Genomic DNA, 19,501 nt, shown 5'->3' on the forward strand with positions numbered 1-19,501 from the left:
TATAGTAGGAAAGAGTGCAGGTAGGATAGAGCGCTGGGCTTTGCATCAGGAACACTCATCTTCCTTGCTTCAAATCTAGCCTCAGACACTTCCTAGCTGTAGGCAAATAACCCTAGGCAAAAAAAAAAAAAAAAAAAAACCTAGGCAAAATTCAGTTTGCCTGAGTTTGTCATCCCAATATCTATGCCAAGAAAATACCAAAAAGTGTAATAAGTCATATATGATTGATATGACCCAACACTAAAAGAACAAAGACTTTCAAATTGGAATCTATTATTTAGAAGATTGCTGTTTACTGAATTCAGCATTATTTCTTCTCAGGCTATGTGGCTGTATAATACTGTAGAATCATAGAATGTCTGAGTTTGGAAGGTACTTTATGTTCACCAATCACACACTAATCCAGCATTCCCATTCTAACAATTCCAATAAGGTATTCACTAGGCTCTACCCGAAGACTTTCAGTGATGAGGCACTCCCTATCTCCAAAGGCAATACATTTTACTTCCTCACAGATGAAAATGTAAAAATTTTTCCTTATATCATATCAATATATATCTCTCTATAATAGGACTTTGTGTATCTAGTGTATCTGTGATAAACAACAATGAATACAATAATGATAAGAATAATATTGGGAATATCAAATGAGATAATATTTATAGTCAGTATCTAACATAGTGCTTGATACATAGTAGATGTTATATAAATATTAACTGTTAGCATTATTAATAGTAACAGTAACAGCTGCCCTTTACTGAGCACCTTAAAGTTTGCTAAGCTGTTTACAAAAATCATCTTATCTTTATCCGTATAACAACCCTGAGAGCTATTAATATTATTTTATACAAGGAAACTGAGGCATATTGAAGTTAACTGATTTTTCCAGGGTCACATAGCTAAAAATGTCTGAGACTTGCATTGTCCTCATTCTTTTGCCTCTGGGACCAGCACTTGATCCATTGTATAATCTAGCTGCTGCACATGACAATAAAGACTGACTTTTATGTAGTATTTAAAAGGTTGTGAAGCTCTTAACCAGATCTAACTCTCACAATTCTAGAGCTCCCAATGAAATCCTTCTACCAATGCTGTTTAGCATTTAGTTTTAGAGAGTTGCCTGGAGCAGTGAGAGATCAAATGACTTGTTCCTAGTCTGTATAGCTGGTAGTTATCAGAATGGGGTCTTTAATCCAACTAAGACTTGGGAAAGACTTTAGCTTAAAAAGGCCAAAGTTTCCCACTGCATCCAGGGCCATCGCCAGTTGAATTGATCTATATCTAGCCACTGGACCTACACTGCTCTGGAGGGGAAAGTGAGGCAGGTGACCTTGCCCAGTCTTCCCTCACTTAAATTCAATTCACTTACACATCATGGCATCATGTCCTGATTGTCAAGGTCCTCTTCAAGAACAACAGCATAAAGAAATGCTCTATCCACTAGATGAAGCTACCTTTCCCTTGGCATTTTCTCATATATTCCTTTCTTATTATATCAAAGCGAAACAAGTGTAATAATAATAAATAATTAACATTAATATATGGTCTTATAAGGTTTGCAAAGGACTTGAAAAAATGTCTTATTTGACCTCCTTGGCAATCATGGGACCAAGGGACTATTATTATGTTGATAGATAAAGAAACTAAAGTGGACAGAGGTCAAGTGACTAACCCTGAATCATATAATTGTTGTTGTGTTGAAGGACTGGATTTGAACTCGGGTCTTTCTGACATCAAGGATCTACTGCTCCACTTACTTGTAGTGGACAAAGAGAGAACCTTGGAAACAGAAAAAGCTAAGTTCAGTTTTCATCACTGACACACAATGGACCTAGATACTGATCTCTTAGTACTCTTGGTAGATCTTTATCAATTATAAAGACAGCACCTATGCACACAGATAGAGAAAGTTATCTTATCCAGGATAAATGAAATGAAAATATCTGCATTATATTAATGCTCCCTTGTTCCCAGTGAAATAATTCCATTTTATTTTTTTATTTTCTAATTAATTTTGCACATGTGGGTCCTTTTCCCTCCTTTTTGATTTCCTTCCAATATACTTCTGGGACAGAGTATGCATAGTTTTATAACCCTATGACTATAGTTCTGAATTGCTCTCCAGAATGGTTAGGTCTTTCCACAATTCAATCAACAAAATATTAGCTTCTCAGTTTTCCCACATGCCCTTCCCACATTATCATTGTCTTTTCCTATCATTTTAGCCAATCTGAGAGGTGAGAAATAGTACCTCAGAATTGTTTTAATTTTCATTTCTCTAATCAATAGTGATTTAGAGCAGTTTTTCATAGGAATATAGGTGATTTTAATTTCATCATCTGAAAGTTATGTTTATATCTTCAACCATTTATCAATTGAAGAATGAATTGTATTCTTATAAATTTGAGACCATTCTTTATGTATTTTAGAAACGAGATCTTTATCAGAAACACTGACTGTAAAAAAACTTCCCAGTTTTGTACTTTCCTTTTAATTTTGTTTCTGTAGGTTTGGTTTGTGCAAAACCCTTTTAATTTAGTGTATCCGTTGTCCATTTTGCCTTTCATAATGATATATTTACATTTTAATAAGAGTCTTCTGGAGACAATCCCTTCACCTAAAAACTTTATCAAGATCTAGAAACTTCATACATTAGGTATCATACCAGAGTATGATTAGTATTGATTAGCACATGACTGGCCAAGTTGGCCCAAGTCTGCCAACTTGGCTGCCAGGGAGACATGTGACTAATACAGCCATTTAAGCTATTGCAAAATTGAATACCTGAGTTGTAGATTACACTAAAAGCATTGGTCAAGTACCACAAGGAAAGGCAGATAAAAGGGTCTAAGAAACAGTTGTGGTAGGAATGAAGAGGTTGGTGTTATGAATTTCAACAGTTAAGATATTATATCTAAATTTTCAAAAATGCCCCTAGGATAATGCAGTGATGTCTCAGACATTCAGCACATCTGAATTGTAGCTGAAGTTGTCTCTGGAAGACCTCATCATCCTGCACTCAGTTCTTACCAGCAAACTGCCATCTGCTCCATCCTCTATCACCCAACAGGTGGAGCTGGTACTCAGCATTGGCCATAGAATACCAACTACTAAAAGAAGAGACTTGATCATTCACACATCCTTGCTCCTCCCCAGCTATCTCTTTGCTAGTTAGCCCCACCGTGAGACGAGATTTGGGAACACACAAACATCAGGGAAATTTCTCCTCAGGAAATCTAGAAAATCCAACAATAACAGCAACATTCCCAAGTCTGGAAACTTCTGTTGGACCTGACTCACGGCAAGCAATATGAATCATCTAAATGGTTCACACAAAAGTTAGCTAGGCTAGTTAAATCACCTGGTAACAGTAAGCAACCCTTTCCACTTAACAGTCCTTAAATATGTAACCATTTTTTCATATTTTTACAATGTCATCATGGTTCAACTAAACTAAATCTACAGCACTTTAACCTCAATAATGATTAAAGCAATTACTATCCCTATCCATAAATCAATTTTCTAGCAGTGCTAAAACAAGGAATCAAATCCAACAGATCCACCACAGTCAGGAAAACATAGACTTGTACCATGCCCAAGTTAATAGCACTTTTCACATAAAAATTTAACCAATATTTTTGTTTTGTTTCCAATAATAAATAAGTCTAAGCAGGTAAATCCAAAGTGTGGAAATAAAAAAAGTCACCAGCAACAGGAGATATTAAATGAGAGAGATTCTCTTGTAAGGGTTATTTTACTATTAGACATAGAGACTCCTAGAATTTTCAACCTTGAAGGAAACTAGATATTATTAAGTCTAATCCCTTCCTTATATATGGGGACCATAGTAGTCAAGTGATTTTTCCAAGAAATATGGATCTACAAGTGTTCATTGTAGCTTTAAATCAGATGTCTTGCAAAAAAAGAATGCTATTCTTAATTGATGATGTAGTGACAAAAGTATAGAAAAGGGAAAGACACAGCTCTTACCATTTAAGCTCTAACTGTTCTGAGACCTAGGCTAAGAACTTTACAAATATCTCATTTGATCCTTACATAAGCTAGGTGCTATCCCCATTTTACAATTAAGGAATCTGAGTTTAATTCATTGTTGTTGTTGTTCTTGTTGTTTTTAAGTGAAATGCCCAGAATCATTTAGGTAGTAATTGTTTCTGGCTAATTTTGAACACAGGTCTTCCTAATTTAAAGCTCTTTATTCTATCTACAATGCCCCCAACTACCTCTAATTAATTCTTCTATAGGAATTACCTGATAGTTCTGAAAATGTAGTAAGCTAAAGAGGAGTTAGTTCTTTTTTCATTTTTGAATATTCATGGTGCTAGCTTATACCTTTTCCATAGAAGACTCTTTGCCTTACTGAACCAAATAGGATATATATTTGGAAAAGGAAAATGGGAACTACATATTTGCATGCTATTTAACAAAGCTGACTCCAGTTTTTATTTTGTTTTGTTTTGTTTTCCCCCAGGCAAATCAGATGAGAAAAGGAAGGAAAGGGAATAGGCAAGAACATCAAAAGGCTACCACCACTTCAAGAAAACTATCCCACATAACCACCAATTGCAGGTATCACCTGAGCTAACAACTTCAATCTTAGGGATTCAAATCTCCCAAAATCTAAGGGTTGGAAAAACTATATGGGTAGCAATGAAAAATGCTCTAAACCAAGGATGTCAAATCCAACTAGAACCAAAGCCCAAGAAACTAAAGATTTTCAAAGGCTATCTATTTACTGAGAAAATCATGTATTAACATATCTATATTTTACTATATTTTGTTTATTTTGTTGAATATTTTCTAATTATATTTTAATCTAATTCCAATACACCAAGCAATGTTGCAGGCCTCCCACTGGAGATATGTTTAACACCTCTGCTCAAAATCACTATTTATTAGAGAAATGCAAATGAAAGCAACTTTGAGAATCGACCTCACACATATGAGACTGGAAAAAAAATGATAAAAAATAAAATTAGAAATATTGCAGGAGCTTTGGGAAAACAAATAAATTAGTGCACAGTTGGTGAATCTGTGAACTGGCCTAGTCATTCTGGAAAGCAATTTGGAATTATTCCCAGAAAGTTACCAAAATGTGCATATCCTTCAATGTAGATACCAACAATAGGTCTACCTCTTACAAAGATGTTGGAGACAGGAAACAAAGAGCCAAGAAGAACGTGACTACCTGTGCGTAAATTCTGATATGGTTAGCTAAAACCTTATTGTGAACAAACAATACGTCCTAAATTCCTGTGACAAGATAATGAGTGTGTCCCAGGAAATTGGCCATATCCACCCTGCAACTAGATAACGAGTATGCCCCAGGATGTCAGCCACACCTGTGTTCTGACATTCTTCTCTTTACATTGCAACCCCCCACCCAGAAAACACAGGCAGTCAAACCATATATAACTAAGCTCCTTTTTTCAATAAATGAGACTTTTTTCCACCGCAATGTAGTCTCCCTCCTCCTTCTCGCCCGTTTCTCTTGCAGGTCTTAGTCGTTCCTCGACACCCCACGAATTACTAGGTCCTGCTGGATGGGACACAAAGACATAAAAAAGGAAATGGATCTATGGCTATAACAATGTTTATTTTTGTGGTAAACAAAAATTGGAAACTAATTTGGCATCTTCTATTGTGAAATGACTAAAACTTAGCATATGAATATAGAAAATATTGTTATGCCATAAGAAATGATGAGATGAAAAATTTCAGAAGAAGTTGGGAAGATATTTATGAACTGATACAGGATATACTGAACAGAACTAGAAAAACAATTTATATAATGATCGCAAAACTATAAAAACAATTTTGAAAGACTTTATAATAATTGATCAACTCAATGATAAATCACCAGCCTGGAAAAACAAAGATGAAACATGGCATTCATCTTCTGATAGGTTTTAAATTTTAAATGTAAAAACGATATAATTTATGGCATAATTAATGTGGGATTTGTTTGGCTGGTCTTTGCTGCTATGCTCTCATAGTCTAATTTTTCAAAGATTTTTGGTTGGTTAATTTGTTAATTTACTCAGAGTTAGCAAGAAAGAGATTAGCAAAACATAACAGAAAGCTGAAAAATAAAAATAATCAAGAGGATATTAAGAGATCAACATATGTGATTCTAAATCTGGAAAGTAAATCAGCTCTCTGGCTAGATTAGTCCAAGAGAGGAAGAATATATAGGCATAGCTCAGAGATATTGCGGGTTCCAAACAACACAAAAAAGTAACTATCATAATAGAGTCACGTGAATTGTTTGGTTTCCCAATACATAAAAAAATTATGTTTATATTATATTGTAGCCTATTAAATGTGCAATAGTATTGTGTCTAAAAAGAAAAGGTATACATCGTGGCTAGAAGCTGGAAAATGAATGGATGCCCATCAATTGGAGAATGGTTGAATAAATTGTGGTATATGAATGTTATGGAATATTATTGTTCTATAAGAAATGACCAGCAGGATGAATACAGAGAGGACTGGCAAGACTTACATGAACTGATGCTAAGTGAAATGAGCAGAAGCAGGAGATCATTATATACCTCAACAATGATACTGTTTGATGATGTATTCTGATGGAAGTGGATCTCTTCGATAAAGAGATCTAACTCAGTTTCAATTGATCAAAGATGGGCAGAAGCAGCTACACCCAAAGAAAGAACACTAGGAAATAAATATAAACTGCTTGCATTTTTGTTTTTCTTCCCGGATTATTTATACCTTCTGAATTCAATTCTCCCAGTGCAACAAGAAAACTGTTCAGTTCTGCACACGTATATTGTATCTAGGATATACTATAACCTATTCAACATGCAATAGACTGGTTGCCATCTGGGGGAGGGGGTGGAGGGAGGGAGGGGAAAAATTGGAACAGAAGTGAATGCAAGGGATAATGCTGTAAAAAATTATCCTGGCATGAGTTCTATCAATAAAAAGTTATTAAGAAAAAAAAAGAAAGAAAGGGAGTGGTAAGGGAGGGAGGGAGAAAATGTTGGAACACAAAGTCTTAAAAAAATGGATGTTGAAAATTATCTTTGCATGTATTTGGAAAAATAAAATGCTATTTTAAAAAAAGGAAAGGTATACATCTTAATTAAAAATAGTTCATTGCTAAAAAAAAAAAAAAAAAATGCTAACCATCATCTGAACCTTCACCAGTTGTAATCTTTTTGTTGGTGGCGAGTCTTATCTCAACATTGATGGATGCTGACTGACTGGGGTAGGATTGTTGCTGAAAGTTGAAGTGACTGTCAATTCTTAAAATAAGAAAAAGAAGTTTGCTATATGCGCACTCATCCTTTCACTTGGACATGACTATAATACAGAATGATAGGCTAGGAGTTGGAAGAGATCTGAATTTGACTTCCTCTGTTAACATTTTCTAGTTATCTGGCCATGACCAAATCTTAACTCCTCTAAGCCTGTGTTCTCATCTGTGAAATGAATTAATTTTATTTATAAAATTTACTTCAAATGATGGAATGTGAGTAAAGTGCTATAATAAACTCTGAGCTGAATGTCAGATGTTCCTTACCTGATTGATCACAAATGATGTCAGTTGTATTGACTGAATTTAGGAAGCCACCAAATCCTTACTGTATATCTTCAGCTTTACTTTTAAGCTTAGGTTTGTATTCCTATGGAGCCATATTGTCTTGCCTACTTTCACCTACCCTCCTTCTGAGATAAAGCAAGCATTTACTTCCCCACCTCCCTGCCTCTGACCCTAGCTTTTTTTATTATTATTATTTTCTTCCTTAGAAAAACTCTGCAAGACAATCCCAGAAATAAATCACACAATCATTTGAGGGAAAGATTTATTGATACCCAAGAGAGGCCTAAAAGAAGTCAGGGATCCCTTGCTTGGGATGATGGATGATGAGATATGTATTTCTTTTATTCCTTGGTGAGCACTATCCTGATATTTTGTAATAGTAGAATTTATTGACTGATGTGCACAGGGAACTGCCCAACTGCAGCATTACAAATGCCATCCTAGTGGCCAAGAGCATTGACAGCAACTACCAATTGATTCTTTCTCAATAGCAAGAGGCAAGTCGAGCCCTGTGACTTTTCCTATTTCCATAACTTCAGTCTTAAATAATTTTTTCCTACTTGAATGCAACTGCCCTCCACATTTTTACTCCAGTGAACATATCAGCTGTAGGTAGAGCTTCTCATAAATGTTAATAAGAAAATAAGCACCAAGATAGGTTGCTATACATAATTTATATCTACAATAATTGAATGAATAGCTCTCAATTATTTAACTATTAAAGTTTTATGTGCAGGGACAAATGCATTTCCGATCAACAAATACTCTTACCATTTAAGATGACATTTCATTGTAATGGGTTAAAAAATCCAGGGGGAAATGGAGGGAGCAATGCCTTGTAAATAATATTAAAAAGTTCTTTTCTCTTTTAATAAACAGAATTATTCACTTAGAAAATGAATGTGAACAAATCTTCATTCTTGTAATTGGGATTTGACTTGGGATTAGCTCTTATTTCCATATATTGGAACCCAAACCTACTCGTGGACTGGCTCATGCTTGGCAATCTTTTTAATCTACTCTCATTAACTTTCTATTTCATTTCTATTTCATTTCCCCCACTAGTACTTATAACCTTGACAACTTTCCTCCCATCCTCAATTGAGTCCTCACCCACTATTTGTCCTGTAAATAAGTTAGGATCCAATTTCACTGAGAAAGTTGTGGCCATGGGTGTGAGCGCCTTTTCATTCATATTCTCTTCCTTCTATCCATCTATGCTTTCTCCTCTCTTCCATTGAAAAGGTATCCTTACTCTACAATTATTATAGTAATGATAATAATAGCAATAACAATAAATATTTGCATAGTGCTTTTAGATTTATAAAAGAGGTAGCTAAATGGCACAGGGATGGAGCATTAGCCCTGAAATCAAGAGGACCTGAGGGATATTGTAAATTCTTGAGGACAGAAAAGAGTCAGGAGGTCTACTCTCTTGTTTATCTTGCTAATTTATAACCTTAGAGCAAATAGTCCTCAGTCTTAATGGGTCAGGGGAAGATTTACAACTAAGAAGACTGAGACAGAACAGTTAAGGAAACTGAAACAAGGGAAACTTGTACAGGGAAACTGAGTCAGGACATTTAAGAGAACTGTGGCATAACAATGTAAAAAGGGAAACTCGTACAGGGAAACTGAGTCAGGACAGTTAAAGAGAACTGTGGCATAACAATGTAAAAACTGAAGCTTGAGAGAGGTTTAGTGATTTGCCTAGGAATACAACACTAATAAATTGCTGAGGTAGGATTTGAACTCATCTTTCTGACTCCAAGATCACAGATTTAGAGCAGTAAGAGACCTTAACAGCCTTCTAGTCTAAATCTCTCATTTTATAAAAGAAAAAAATGAAGCTTCAAGAGATTATGTGGAGGAGAGAGAAAAGAATAAATATTTATATAGTATTTCCTATATGCCAGACAACATGCTAAGTGCTTTACAAATATAATTTCATTTAATTTTCCCAACAGCCTCAGGAGAAAATACTTTTATAAACTTCAATTTGGTGTTGAGGAAACTAAGAGACTGTTAACATTAAGTCACTTGCCCAGAGTCACACAGCTAGGAAATATCTGAGACTTAATTTGAATCCAGATCTTTTTTTTTTTTTTTTTACTTTCTGCAAGCTAAAATTAATAGAGGTAATAAGTAACAGAGACAGGATTTGAATATATGTTGTCAAACATCAAGTCCAGTACTTTTTCTATCATACCACATATATACATGTGTGTATGTGTATAATCAGATCACTTAATTGCTGATGAATAATAATAATAATCTTTGTTGACATTTCTGCTTTTGATATATTTAATGATATTTTCATTTTTAAATGACCTATATTTTCCCCTACAATTTTTCTTTTCTTGCCTCCCTGAAAACCATCTATAAAAATGATTTTTTTTTAAAAGAAAGAAAACAAATTCAGCAAAAGCACTCAAAACATGAAAATATATGACATTTTTAACAATGTTCCATATCCATAGATGATCCATCTCTACAAAGGGATGAAGGAAGTATCTTCTCAATATATCTTCTTTAAGAATAATTTTATTCTTTATAATTATGCTATAGCATTTGTAATTGTTATGTTATAAAATAACATTCATTTTTCTCATGATTTGGTTGTTCTTTCTATTTACATTGTTGTATTACTCATTTGTGTTATTTTCTTAGTTCAGCTTGCATCACTTTTGTGTCAGTGCCATGGCTTCTTTGAATTTATCATTTTTGTCATTTCTTACAGTGTGATAATATTTTATCAATGTAATACCACAGTACCACTCTATTCCATTTATCTTTAATTCATTGTAGACAATTAGGCTTTCATCCAAGTTTGAGGGGTTTTATCTGTCACTTCATGTGAAGAAGATATGATTAAATTGGTAAAGAGCACATATCTTGATATGTCTCTGCAAACATACAGTGATGCAGAGCTTCTTGGTAGAGAGACATGGAGATACTCCATGGATATGAAGGAGAAAGAAATGAATTGCTTTTCCTAGTCATCACTTACACACACACACACACACACACACACACACACACACACACACACCACTGATGCCTTCCCTTTAAGATTATTTTCCATTTATCCTCTATAAATCTAATAGGTACTTCATCATTTATATGTTGTTTCCCCCATTGGATGGTGAGCTCCTTTAAGGTAGAGACCATATTCTTGTCTTTCTTTCATCTGCAGAGCTTAACACAGTGCTTGGCACAGAGTTAGCCCTTACTATTTGCTGACTGATTTTAATTTTACCTTTCTTCCCCCCTCACAAGTTATTAATCATCGTTAAAAAATTCATTGGTATAACAGGTTTCTACTCTTCAAATTGTGCACGTCTCATTTGACCCTCTGCACATCGCTGTAGGGTAGAAAGGACAGATTAGGGATTATTAATACAATTTCCATGTTGAGGAAACTAATGTGCCATAGTGGCTTAAATAAACCTCAAAATGGAGGGAGAGGTACAAAAGACAAATCAAGTCAGTTTACATAGTACCAAACTTATGTCCATTATAATACAGTTGGAGTCCCTCACATTTTGAAGCAAGGATTTTTACTCAGCTCTTCACCTAGAGCTTCAATTCTGGTAGGAGAGATGAAAGGAAGCTTTGGGAAGGAAGCCCATGTGGTAAGCCACAGGCAAGGATTTGTACTTTCAACTCCTATAATTCTATTATTGGTTAGAATGCCTCAAGGAATCAAGGAGTAGGACATCACTGAGGCTTTCATATTGACTGAAATTAACTAAGCCTGGAAACTTGTGTGTTGTGCCTCTGGAGGACAAGAACAGCTTTGTGGCTATTCTTGGAGTAAAGTATAGTCAGAATTTCTCTAAGTGCTCCCATTTTTCTGAGAAAAAATATTGTATAAAGCTTTACTATATATTATCTCATTTATGATCCTAAGATAATAGATTGAGACCTGGAAGGGATTTCAAAGGGCATCACACTCTCATTTTACAGATAAAGAAACTAAAGTCAGAAAGATTCAGTGAGCTCTGAAATATCAACAGAGACAGAATCAGATCCAGGTCATATTAATTATTATTGTTTTTAATAACAACAGTTTGCATTTATATAGCATTTGAAGGTTTGCAAAGTGTTTTACAAATATTATCTCATTTAATCAATACAACATTTCTGGAAGGGAGAACTAGTGTGTTTCTTATTTTAGACAGGAGGAAACTGAGATAAATAATGACCTACCTGGGGTCACAGAACTAACAAGTGTTTGAGGCCAGATTTGAGTTCCAGAGTCACTGCTCTGTCCTCTGCACTACCTCATTGACCCTCACAACAAGATAATGAGATAAACAGAGGACATTTTATTATCATTCCTACTGAAGAGGTAAAAGAGAGCCCAAAGAAGTAAAAAAGGACTGGCCTAAAGTCACAGGACTGATAAAAAGAAGCGCTAGTAATAAAATGTCAGACTGCTGACTATGATCTAGCAAGGGTTTTTCCCCCAGTATAGTGTAATACAAAAAGCAGTCTTGGGATGAAAGTGTGTGTATCCTGTCAAGCATTTTAATTGCTACTGGGATATCCATCATTTATATCAAGAGAGTACAGCTGTGAGTCTACTTTAGAAACTGACATTTAAGTAAAAGGTTGGTTTGGGTATTCTTTTGGTGAATCTGTTCAATGCAAGGTTAGATCATAACTCTGATAATGTTGGTCCAACCTTCAAAACTCAAGAAATATCTGTCACATGCTATTCATCAATACCTCTCCCCACCAAGGTCATCTCATTAAACATTTGTTATCAATACTACAGATCCTATTTCCTCCAAAAATATGAATTCCCCCTTCAGGGAAATGAAAAGGTGGTGGAGGTAGAATTTTTAGAAATGAATAGTTTTTATTACCCTCTTATTTTTAAAGTGTCTGAAATCACTCATGAAACCTGAAGGCTGCAATGAACCAAGGTCAATGAGCTTCAAGTCCATAAAATAGTCTGAGATACTAAACTTTTGTGAAGTTCTTGCTGAAATTCCAGGTGAATCATTAATCATAAGATGATAGAACTGATTTTCTACTTTTACAGATGAGGAAACTGAGGTCCAGAGTAAAAAAAAAAAAGGAAACATGATTATATATCATTACAGTCTTATGACTCCAAAATTCCATTTTTCTATCTACTATACCTTTCTTTTATTTTCTCTTTAATTCTTTATTGTTTAATTTAATCAATCAATTTATTTAATCACCATTTAATTATTTAATTATTGTGGCACTCTAACAAATTAATTATTTAATTATTATTCTTCAATTATTAATTATAAAAGGGAAACCCAGCTTTCAAGGGCCTAATATCCCCTTATAGTAATAAAGAGGATTGGGACAATTAAAAGGCAACATGGTTTGAGTCTTGGACTAGGAGTCAAGAGACTAGGATTCTAATTCCAGTTTTCTTTCTTTTCTTATTAACTAGCCATACAACCTTGGACAAGTCATGTAATTTTTCTCATTGATACCTTTAGGGGAATAAAATTAAAGCCTAAAGTATCTTCAAGAACTCACAGCCAATTATTCAATAATTTTATAACCCCTGACTCTCTGAATCTTTGCGGATAGAGTTTATTGGGTTTGTAGGAAAACTAAGAATTTTCTTGAAGGGCAGGGGCATTTTTTTAGGGGATATAGAAGAGGTGTAAAGGAAGAGAATAGAATGGGAAAGAGAGAAGGAATAAGAGGAATAGATGGCCTGGCTTTCTGATCTGATGGTAAGAAAATAAAAACAAATACAAAGAAATAGAAGGAAAATGAAAAGACCTAAATTTTAAGTAGTTCTATGATCTTGGGACAGTCAAAACTTTTCTGGGCCTTAATTTTCTCATTTTCAAAAGAGAGTAATAATACTTGTTCTTTTTGCCTTACAAAGTGTGAAAATGTTTTGTAACGTTATATAATCATATGCTATGGATCCATTTATAGGTCACATTATTGTTTTAGCTGTGTCTCTTCTGTGTGTTTGATACTTATAGAGTTCCATAACTAGATATAGTTCATCAACAATAAGCATACTCATCTTCCAAACAATAAGGAATAGGTAAAAGCAAAAGATGAAACCCATTGACTAGCACCCAAATCATATCAACAGTGTCTAAACTTGGGAGTGGGCCTCCCAAATGGTACTCTCTTTACTTTGTACTATCTCTATCAAGGTTTTACTCTGAAAAAATTAACAAATAAACTTCATACAGAGGTCAAGTCAACAAATATTTATTGAATACATACTATTTGCTAAGCACTCTGTTAAGGGCTACGTATAAAAATGTAAACAAAGAGAAAAACAGTCCCTGGCCCTCAAAGAACTACCATTCTAAAGATGTAAAACAAAAAATAAAAGGGGGCAAAGGAACAAATGAGACAATATAGATATGTCTTGTTCTATAGAGATGAAACCAGGCAGGGCAACAGATACAAAGTGAAGTAGTCCACTTATTCTTTCTAGATAAACAGAAATTCATTTATCATCTGTATATTTATAAAGCACTTCTTTATATCTCTACAACTATTCTATATATTAAAATGGTAAAAAAAAAAATTCTAAGATATTTCAGTACCTAAGAACTCACAATTTGACTGAAAAGGCAAAATACAAATATGGAATAGATACGTGAACAGAAAATTATAGAGTTGTGGGGTTTTTTTTTGTTGTTTTAGCTTTTAAGAAACATTTCCTAGGATATAAATTCATTGAGGACAACTGTACTTCTTTTTTTTTTTTGTATTAAAAGATATTAACATAGTGCTTAGTTTATATCAATCATTTAATAAATGCTATAAACACTTGTTGAATGAATAGTAAAAAGCAAATATGTTTATTGAATGAATGAAAGCTGACAAGAGAATAGCCTCTTAGTGATGCTCTGACCTTTCACCTTTCTTCCTGATGAGTCTCTCTTAGACACTTAATATTTTATCATTCATTCAAATAAAATAAAAATAATTAGTTTCATATATGTATATATATAATATACAAATAAAATTCATGATAATTACACATAAATCATTAAAGTTAGTCCTTGAAAGGTCCTCTAGAGCTGGCAGTACTTTGCTTTCCCTACTTTCTAAAACATCCTTCTTTATGACCTAAGAGAATGTTTCACCACAAAGATAGTTAAGAAGGTCTGAGAAACAACTCATTGCATGATCTAGTTTGGTTCCTAAAGCTGGAGAATATAACTGCATGTAAATTATATTTTAATTTGCATCATAAAATGTGCAGGCTCAGTGGGTAAAACATGATAAAAACAGTGGCACCTTGAAAATATTTCCTGAAAGGCAACATAGGGAGCCCAAGAAAATTAGTGGAAACAGATGGGGACTTGGGAGTTCCTCAATGCTTAGAAAAAGATAAACCCAAATGCAAGATAAATGAAAACTTGGCATGGAATATAGGAAAATTACCACTGACTTCATTATCTGGATCTTGAATGCAAGTTAAATTATATTATGCTTCCTAAAAATGGTATGTTATATTGACTAATGCTGAAGTCTAAAACAAAAAATATCAGCATAGGGAATTACATTATTCTCTAGGGGAATAAAAGCCAGGATTCCCTATTTATATATTTGGACTGCCAGCTTCAATGGGCTATGCTTGGAAAGAAGATAATTTGCCATTATTTTGGCAATTTCCTGTCTCTCCTTTCCTTTCTTCCTCCCTCTGTTCCTTCTTTCCTTCTTTTTTTCCCTTCTCTCCTTCCTTCTTTTTATCTTTCTTTCCAGAGTAAAACACAATACCTTACACACAGTAAGAACTTAAAAAAAAAAGTTGGTTGAATTTAATTGACTCTATCCCTTCCCCATACTTAGCCTCTAAGAGACAGATATTGGGATGAAGCACATTCTATATCTAACAAAAGAGTCTGAACTCTAGGAAATTTTATATGTTCTGAATAAGATCTACAAACTTATACTTGGTCTGTTTCCAAAAAAACATGTTGTTTTTTTTCCTCACTGTAGACAATCTCTTTTTATATAATTTTGAATGTATCAACTATAAAATGTGAAGGTGAAAGCAGGGAAAAATACAGTGAACACAGAGAGAAAGAAAGAGAGAGAAATATATCTTTCTCTGCTCTCACCTTCACATTTTATAGTTAGTATAAAAGAAAAGAGAAGGGGAAAAGAGACAGTGATGGATGCAGAGAGACAGACAAAAAAGTAGAGACAGAAACCAATGTATTCAAAAAGAAAGGGAAAAGGTCATAGAAACACTAAAAGGATCTTCTTTTATCACTCTTGATTCATTCAGCAATCAAATATTTAAACATTTAACTGCTTATTATATTCCCAATAGTGATTGGCTTTGGGAATACAAAGTGAAAAGCTAAACTATACTAGCCCTCAACAATCTTATATTCCAAAGGGAAAAGAGATGGGGAGTAAAAAGAGAAGGAAAGAAAACATATATTATGATAAGTAATTCAATATAAATGCAAAGTACCTAGGAAGCCACTACCACCTGGAAGACACTTGAGCTGAACTTTGAAAGATTTAGGAATTTAAATAGGGATTGCATTCCATATATAGGAAAAAACCTGGGAAAAGAAATAGAGGTAAGAGAAGGAATGTAATGATCAGGGAATAACAAATAGACCACTTTTCCTACTAAAGAGAGAGTGAACGATGGGAAATACTGTGAAATCAACTTGGAAACATAGGTGGGAGCCAGATTATAAATACCAAAATACCAAAGAGATAAATTTACATTTTCTTCTTCAAGGCAATAGAAAGTCATGAAATCTTCTTTAAAATGGGGGTAGCATGGTTAACAAGACATTGGGAATATCAATTTGACATATTTAGAGAATGGAATGGAAAAAGGAAAAAGTAGAATTAAGGACACCAATTAGGAGATTATTATAGTAGTCTTTAAAGATCAGTATGGTCTTGTACACCTGTAACCCCTGAAATAATTAGATCACTTGAATCTGGAATTTCTGGTAAAGCCTAAAGACAATTAGGCATCTGCTCTAAGTCTAGCATCAATATTGAATCTGACATGGAAATGTCATTTTCATTTTTTTTGAGCTTTAAGGACAATCACCAACTAACACCAATATAGTGAGCTCCTGAGAGTAAAAAAAACTAGATTAGATTACCTAAAGGAGTAAGACTCCATCTATATCACATGTCAAACCTGCATCTCAAAAATCCAGGGAAGAGAAAATAACCAGGAAAAAATGGTGAACCACAGTGTTAAAAACTCCAGAGGATCCAAAAGGATAAAGATTGAGACAAAACCCACTGAATTTAGAACTAATGGCTTAGATTTAACTTTAGAGAAAGCAATTTCAATAAGACAAGATTTAGTAGCTTCTTCATTAAAGGATCAGGAGACTTGGAATATGATATTCTGGAGAGTAAAGGAGTCAGTATTACAACTAAGAATCATCTATATCCTTCTTCCCCTTCCCCCTCCCCCCACCAAAAAAACCAAAAAAATCTAAGTACAGTCCTTCATGGCCATTCAATGAAATAAAGGACTTTCAAGCATTCTAGATAGACAACCAGAGCTGAATAGGAAATTTGACTTTCAAATACAAGACTCAAAAAAAGTATAAAAAAGATAAATAGGAAAGAGAAGTCATAAGAGACTTAAGAGTATATATAGACAGAGAGCACAGGTGTGATTTGAGTATGAAGGAATGATATCTATAAACAATTAAGGAGTGAGAAAGAGGAATGCACTGGAAGAAAAACAAAGGGAGGAGTAGAATGGCATAAATTGTCTCACATAAAATAGGCAAGAAAAAGACTATAAGAGGGGAATATGGGAGAGATGGGAGGTGAAAAATGAATGAAACTTACTCTCATCATAATACATCATCATACACAATCAATTCCGTATAGAAATCGATTTTACCCACAAAAGAAAAGAAGGGTAAAGGGATAAAAGAGAGGGTGCTAGAATGGGTGGCAGATTGGGGAGGGGGTAAGGAGAAGCAAAACATTTTTGAGGAGAAAGAGAATAGAATAAACAGGGAGAGAGAATAGGATAGAGTGAAATACATTTAGCAATCATAAATGGAAAAAATTGAACCAAGTTTCTTTGATGAAGGCTTCATTTTTCAAATATATACAGAACTGAGTCAAATTTATAAACTTAAGAGCTATTGCCCAATTGATAAATTATCAAGAGATATGAGCAGTTTCAAGATGAAGTAATCAAAGTTATCTATAGTATTATGAGAAAGTGCTCTAAGTTACTATTAGTTGAAGGAACAAAAATTGAGACAATTCTGAGGTATTACCTCATATCTATTAGGTTGGATAATAGGACAGAAAAGAAGAATAACAAATAGTGGAAGGGAAGTAGGAAAAACAGGACATTAATGTGTTGTTGATGAAACTGTGAGATGATTCAACTACTTTTTTGAGAAACTTGTAGCTAAACCTAAAGGTCTATAAAACCATACATACCCTTTTTGACCTATCAGTGCCACTACTATGTCTGTATCCAAAAAAAGATTTAAAAGGGGAAAGGACCAATATGTACAGAAATATTTATAAGAGCTCTTTTTTGTTGCAGGGATTTGGAAATTTGGAGGATGCCCATCAGGAATGGCTGAATATATAGTCCTATGTGATTGTGACAGAATTTTATTGTGCTATAAGAAATGAGAAAAATGTAGAAAGACTTGCATGAGCTCATAAAAAGTGAAATGTATACTGTGTACAAAGTAACAGCAATATTGTAAGTGATCAGCTGTGAATGACTTAGTTTTCTCAAGAAAATGATCCAAGACAACTATAAAGGACTTATGATGGAAAATGCTATCCATATTCAGAGGAAAAACTGATATTGTCTGAATATAGATTGAATGTAGGTTTTTTACTTTCTTTATTTTTCTTAAGGGTTTTTTTTTAACCTATGTTTTCTTTCACAACAAGACTATTAAGGAAATACATTTTATATGACTACAAATATATAACATATATTGACTTGCCTTCATAATGAGGGGAAAGGGAAGAGGGAAGGCAGAGAATTTGAAATTCAAAGTTTTAAAAATGAATATTAAAAATTGTTTTTACATTTAATTAGGCAAAATTCAAAAAAAAAACAGAAGAAATAAGAAAAAAGAGAAGATTCAGCTGAGTAATGAGATTATAAATCAGATTTGATTGGTTGTGAATTAACTAAAGAAGAGAGAGAGAGATGGTAAAGAGTTTAAATTTTTTAAAAAGAATTTTCCCATTGGAAATCAGTATGGCAGAAACTAGGCATTGACCCACACTTAACACCATACACCAAAATAAGGTCAAAATGGGTTCATGACCTAGGCATAAAGAATGAGATGATAAATAAATTGGAAGAGCATAGGATAGTTTACCTCGCAGACCTGTGGAAGAGGGAGGAATTTATGACCAAAGAAGAACTAGAGATCACTATTGACCACAACATAGAAAATTTTGATTATATCAAATTGAAAAGTTTTTGTACAAACAAAACAAATGCAAACAAGATTAGAAGGGAAACAATAAACTGGGAAAACATTTTTACAATCAAAGGTTCTGATAAAGGCCTCATTTCCAAAATATATAGAGAATTGACTCTAATCTATAAGAAATCAAACCATTCTCCAATTGATAAATGGTCAAAGGATATGAACAGACAATTCTCAGATGAAGAAATTGAAACTATTTATAGACATATGAAAATATGCTCTAAATCATTATTAATCAGAAAAATGCAAATTAAGACAACTCTGAGATACCACTACACACCTGTCAGATTGGCTAGAATGACAGGGAAAGATAATGGGGAATGTTGGAGGGGATGTGGGAAAACAGGGACACTGATACATTGTTGGTGGAATTGTAAACACATCCAGCCATTCTGGAGAGTAATTTGGAACTATGCTCAAAAAGTTATCAAACTGTGCATACCCTTTG

Source organism: Antechinus flavipes, chromosome 5 (genome assembly GCF_016432865.1).
Source record: "Antechinus flavipes isolate AdamAnt ecotype Samford, QLD, Australia chromosome 5, AdamAnt_v2, whole genome shotgun sequence".
Lineage (NCBI taxonomy): Eukaryota > Metazoa > Chordata > Mammalia > Dasyuromorphia > Dasyuridae > Antechinus > Antechinus flavipes.